Source organism: Haemorhous mexicanus, chromosome 4, assembly GCF_027477595.1.
Source record: "Haemorhous mexicanus isolate bHaeMex1 chromosome 4, bHaeMex1.pri, whole genome shotgun sequence".
Lineage (NCBI taxonomy): Eukaryota > Metazoa > Chordata > Aves > Passeriformes > Fringillidae > Haemorhous > Haemorhous mexicanus.
In genome coordinates this window covers 64570987-64577851 of record NC_082344.1, presented here as the reverse complement: position 1 = coordinate 64577851, position 6865 = coordinate 64570987, and positions in this window count along the sequence as shown.

Here is a 6865-nt window from a genome sequence, read left to right as displayed (position 1 = left end):
GGCAGACAGGTGCTCAGCCTAGAGCCAGTTTCATGCTTCAAAACCAACCAACCTCTTCTCGCAGATGCCAGCATGAGCAGCCTCTCTGCGTGGTTTGTTCCAGTTGCTCAATCCACCACGCATCCCGTTTTCCTGAGATCAATGGTCTGTAATGCTAAAGGCCCTTTCTGGCTGTGGCACAAAGCAAGTCCTGTCTCCAGCTATGGATCATCCTGTCTATCTCATTTATTTCTCCCATCAGTGTTCTGTCCTGAGTAAATAAAGTGTAAAATAAGCTTGTCTTACCTGAGTAACATTTCATAAATCATACTTGCATGTGTTAAGTAGAAGAAAAGGGGTTTCGTTTTATATAGAAACCTGCACCTCTGAGTGGAAATAAAGGGGTTTCTCAGAAAACAAGAAACACTTGAATTATTTAATTTTTGGCAAAGCCCTTGTCTTACGAGTGTTCTTGAACAGAACAGATTAATAACCCACAGAAGGATGAGTGTAATCCATTCATTTGTATGTGAAGCCAAAGTCATTCAGAATCCAAGTGACATCAAAAGTCCAAGTGATGATCAGAAGTGTATTTGACAGTATACTACAGGGAGCCCAAATAGCACAGCAAATGGTTTAACAAATTGACTGACTAGATTCTTTCATCTCTAGCTTTTGTGATTTTATATTTGAGCCCTATTGGCTGAAGATTGTCAAAAGCTTGGGCCATTGTGTATTAAGTGTGTGCCTGAGGAAGTATCAGTATTGGATTAAGATGATTGGATTTAAATTCCCCAGTTGGCTGGTGAGGTATTTTTTTTAGTTATGTGAGCATGTGCACAGGTTACTCAGTTTCAGTGTCTGTTGTAGAGAAAAGGAGAAATTTGGATAGTCTATTTACAGAGTGAGTTATTCTCTTTGCCACTCGCTGTGCATTTCTTAAATGATATCTGCTTTTGGTCTTACCTGTTTTTCAAGTCTTTCAGAAAAATATCTTTTTGTTAAGCAACTGAACACTACACTTGTTGTCACTCAGTACTTACACTCAGTGGCTTACATCATGTTCATTTTAAGTGCATGTCACCCCATGTACTGTGAGGTAAAAGCAGAAAAGCTCTGTGTTTTTGTCTGCATGTGCATGCACACACAAATATCTGTGACTAATAAGTGTCTTTATTTGCCAGCTGTGTAAAATGAGCCATTAAAAGGCTTTAATTTCTGATATCAAATAGCCAACTCTAGCTTCCTACTGATAGTTTTAGAAGAAAAAATGAAGTAACTCAGTTACAAAAGCTTCCTAGTCAGAAGTTGCTGCCTTAACAAGGCAAAAAGATGTATATTAGCGTAGACATTACTTGAAAATAAATTGATTTGTTGAAACTAGCACACCTCTTTTCTCCAGGGCTCCTGCTGTAGGTCATTTTGCTGTGGTTACTCAGAGGCTTTTAAATTTGGAGAAGAAACTGTCCTCTATCTTCTACAAAGTAACTCAGGTTCCAGGTGCTTAATAAATCACCCACATCCTTGCTGAGCCACTGAAGTGTCGTGGCCAGCAATCCTTATCTCATGTTAGTTATCTCTGAGGAAACATGGCAGCTCCTCGTGGGTATGTGGGCAACAGGAACAGCAGCCCACACACAGAATTGATGACCTAGTAGCTACTCTCATTAGGTCAGATTGTACCCTGATTTACTAACTCTGAAACCTTAATGGTCTCGGTGGGGTTAGAATTCTCCCTGTGTGCCATCAGCCTGACTATGAAAGCGGAAAATTTGCACTTCACCATCAAGCAGGTGTAGTACTTCCCAATGAAATAAGCACCAGAGAAAATAGAAAAAAGGAAGTAATGTGGAGCTTGTGTTTGCTGGCACTTGGTCTAGGAAAAGATAGAGAAGTCTTTTTCAAATAAGAATAGGTCCATGTCTCACAAAAGCTGGAGAAAGAGCAACTGCATGGGACAGCCTACATTTTAACCACTTACCAAGCCCTTATTTTGAAGCACAAATATGAAGAATAAAGTCACACAGTCTCTGCATACAGAAATTAAGAAAATTTTGTAAATTGCTACATTCCATAGGACTGGACTTCTGATTCATCATGTGCAAAACATCTAAAAATTACAGGATTTTTTTTTCCTGCAGAATAGTTTTTCTAAAAATGAGGCCGAAATTGTGACAATTAATCTATTATTTGTGATTTGATGATGCTTTATTCATGTTGGCCACATGTCTTTTTCTTTGTGGGTTGTAGTTTACTGACACAATCAATTGAAATGGCTCTTCTGGAGCCATTACAATTTGTTGTGTGAGTGCAGCTGAAAACACTTCAACGTGCCATGTGTCACGCTTTGTCAAGTTAACAGTTGATGTTTCCAAATCAGGATTAGGAACAGTGCTGATGCAGTAAAATGCTGCAATTGCTTGTGCAACATAAGCATTCATGAAAGGGAACAAACTCTGCTGAAGGAGAGCAGCACTACCTATTGCTGTTTGTCAGGTGTCCCAGCAGGTTTTTTTCCCCTAAAGCATCCAGTCCCTTTGGTGTTTGGTACTTACAAGAAGAAGATCCATTCTAGGAAGCCAATAAACTTCAGAAATTATATTGAACTCTTGGGCAGCAATAGGGAAACTTGGATTAAGTGATGTACCAAAGGAGGTGCAGGAAATCCATGGTGAAGCCAGCCAGGTAGAGCCAGCTGCGTGGCTACCAGCACATGATGCAGCCAGGAGTTCACCTCAGCAGGCAGGGCTCAGGTCATACAGCCCCTTTAGTTCCTCCCTCTGCCCAGCAAATCCACACTGGGAGAGCAGGGAACCTAAAACTTAACTTTTTCTTTAGGATTTTATGCTTGGATTTCTATATGTGAGAGATTTTTGTATGTGTGAACAACTCTAGAATTGTGGCATTCATACTGAAATGGGTAATGGATAAATGAATAGTGAACCTGTGCATGAACAGAAGTGATACCTTTGTGATAGAAAACAGCAATATGAAAAATAGTGGTTTTCACTTACTGTCAGATTTGTAGAACTGTCAAATTAAAATGAAAGTATTGTTACTGAAGAATGCACATCTGCTATTTCCAAAATTACTGAAAAGGATGGGTTTGAATTCTTCTTTGGGGAAAGCTGAGAAATGGTCACTGGAAAGCTGTGAAATTCTTTAAAACACCGAACCATTTTTCAAGTCTGGCATCCTTGGGTTAATCACACTGAATTCATACATAGCTATCTAAATGGAATTTTTCAGAAAGAATGTAGTCCACACATTGGAATAATGCTGAGACAGAACAAGTTCTAAGCACTCAGATTCTCAAGAGCAGTATTTCTCAAGTGGTGACAAAACCATCAGTGATACACCCACATAAAATACAGGGCAGTAAAAGGCAGAAGGATTGCTCTGAGAATCAGTGCCCTGAGCTTGCAGGTGCAGCAGAAGGGATAAATTGTGCTGCAAGGCAGATTATGTCCTGTGCCTCCTCACACCATCTGTAGGCCTGCAGGTTCATCTCTTGGTGAGGAGAAGTGCCAAAATGCAGCAGGGAGATGACAGCTCTGGGTCTGGGGAGGAAGGGAGGGGAGAATCAGTACAGGCAGATGCTTTGTTCTCCAGGCCTCCTGATATTTCCAAAAATCAGCCCCACCACTTGGCTAAGCTGAGGCAGAGAAGTGACAGTCCTATGATGAGGAGACAAAGCTCTGTCTGGCACAGGGATCTGGGGAGACAGCAGTGATGGGATATACTGAAACACAAGGAAGCACTGCTTTAGGGGTAAAGTGAGGTTGATCTTTTACTGATCTCTTCCCAGGTTAATCCTGCTTATGATTTAAATTGTCATTTAAATGGCTAAGGTTACCTGATTTAGAGAAGCAAAATAATGTTTTGGCTATTATACAAATGGGTTTCAAACAGCATCTAAGTAACACAAGGTCGTGTAGTTCAAAGCAATCCTCTATTAATTTAGAGTATTACATGAATTTAAAGGATAAGATCAATTCCAACAGAAGCTGGACTTAACCACTAAACCATTTATATATATTTTTTTAAAGATGCATAAACAAACCTTTCACCAGGAATGCTAGAATGTGATCCTAAACTTCTCTTTGGCCTTGAACCACTTCAAATTAATTGGTTTGCAGCCAAAGGAGGTGCATAATATAACATCACAATTTATATTTAGGAAACCTCATTAGAAATGAAAAAGTTATGTAACTCCTCAGAGAAAGCAAAAGAAATATAGGACAAATTATACTCAAACACTGCAGTTAAATTATTTTAACAGCAGGGTAGCTTTAAAAAAAAACCTGTTAGGACAAAATCCTACATAGCATGAGGAAAAAAGCTCTTATATCTTACTGTAATTAGAAACTCATCAGGTTAATGGGACAATTTTTCAAAAGCTGCCATTTAAGTTTTTGCACATGGCATTGATCTTTATTTCAGCTTTATTTCAGCTTGCAAATAGAACTTGGCCAGAGGGGGAGAAAAAAAAAAGCAATCAGACATTTTCTAATGTACATGTAAATTCAAAGCTCTGTATCTTTTGTGTCTGTGCTCTTTCATTCAATTTGTACTTGTGATGGAGTCCTAGGATCTCACTTTCACTTCAATATTCACTGACTGAAATTGCTCAAAGCACCAAGGGATTTTGTGGTATCTCAGTCTTTAGCAGGGAATCTAACAGGCTTCAAGGGAAGAAAGCCAGCTCATCAAGATTCACTCTTTATTTGGGCTCTTAAAATCTGAGGCATAGGAAATTAAAGATCACTTTTGATAATTAAGGTCAGCATTTTAAAAAGACATTTGATATTTAAAAATATGATAAGAAGAAATGCTGAAAAGAATGGAAAGGGGTGTAGGATTATGGGAAAAGTTGTCCAAAATAGCCAAATGACAGAGGAGCCTAAATCTGTAGGCAATTCTGTTACTGACTATGGTTTTGGGGATTCCTAAATATGTTTATTTACACAGATATCTAAATGTCAAAAGACAAAAGAGGGGGATGTACAAAACATCTGCTCACTCCAGATGACTAACAAGTGAAAATTAAGAGGGAGTCTGCAAAGCAGCTCTTGAATGAGCCAGCCACCTTTACTGAAAGGATGAATTATTCCTTTTAGAAAGCAATGAATTATTAGAATTAGGTGCCTAGAGTGCAGCAGCTGTCCACTGATTTATACATTTTTTTTAGAAAGCTTTCATTATGCTACATTGAAAAACAAAACTGCACAGAGATGTTACTGAAAAACAAGGTACTGTGCATACATTATATTCATATTTTTCAGAGTGGGTGGAGCAAGGAAATTATGGGAATGGAGTAATGGTATAGAACAGTATGGAATAGAGTATTTCAGCTGGAATGGACCTAAACTGATCTTCTAGTTTAACTGCCTGACCTATTCAGGGCTGAGCAAAAGTTAAAGCAAGTTGTTAAGGGCAGTGTCCAAATGCCTCTTAAACACTGACTGGCTTGGGCCATCAACCACCTCCCTTCTGGTGTTTGACCACACTCTTGGCAGAGAAATGCCTCCTAATGTCCAGTTGGAACCCCTCCTGGAGCACCTTTGAACTACTCCCATGTGAAATAAAGTAACTCAATGAATGAAGCAGAACTGTGTAGCTAATTTACTACTATCAGAAGGGTACTCTTGGATTAAAAATGTACTGCTATTTACATATAATATCATTAATTTTATATTCTGCATGGAAAGGGTTTTACACTTGCCTGTTATTAAGAACTGTAAAAGCAAAAAGCTGTGATGTGCAGTGCAGCTTATTTGCACTGCATATCACGCTCATCTGGAAGATTAGAGCTTTAAAACAGCAGAGTTTTTCCTATCCTGGTAACCCATTTTGCATTCCTTTAAACTGACAATCCATGCAACAGGAGATACTTTGAAAAACAACGACAAAGGACATAGCAAACAGTTTCAGTAGTAACTTCAAAGAAATTGTATTAACCCTGCAGGATCTGGTTGCCACAGGAATAATTCTTTCCCTGCTAGCTGAAAAAAATTAAACCCAAGACCAACTACATCCAGACAGCACAGATGTTGACTACCACAGGATTACTGGTACTTCACAGCAAGAGATCGAAGAACTTAAACCCCCCTATTTGTATCCTGTAAAATGCACAACATTGTCACAGCTGTATTTGAATTACTTATGTTACTTTAGGAAACTGCAGCTGAGGGCATTAAGCACCCTACATGTTAAGAAATTTAAATCCTGTACTCATGAATTTTAAATCAATCAAATCTCTAAACATGGTGTACATTTGAAAAATAATTAGTTGAAATGAAAACACTGTGAAAAATAGAAAACAAGAATGACAAATGAGGAATAATTCCAGAAAGACAGAACCCCCCCCACACCTAAACTTTAAAGTACATCAGCTGAAGAAATCCACCAAACACATTCAAGACTCCCCATAAATTGGGTTCTTGAATCAGTGTCTTCAATCAGAACTGGCAGTAAAGACATCCAGTTGCCTTCTGTGGACACAAGGGAAGAGAGATCTCCTTTAATGCTCTGCTAAGGGCTGTGGAGAACAAATGTTGTTTTAGTTTCCCTGAGGAGAATATAGGCAATTGTACCAAGCAGCTTCCAAAAAATATTTTACATTTTCAAAGCACTGGACAAAGATGAAATAACAATTCCCTGTTCCATTTCCCATTACAGACAAAGATGAATTCCAAAAGAAAAGCAAATCAGGCCTCAGGCTTGAGAGACAGAAAAGGACAATTCTTCAAGAGTGTTGGGATGGCCAAGCTAGCTAATAATAGTAGTTTAGTGAGAATCTCCAGGTCATAATTCCTACAGAAAAGTCCAAAGTGGTATATTTTAATACACTCCCAGCTGCCTAACTGCATTTTACTTGGCTGAA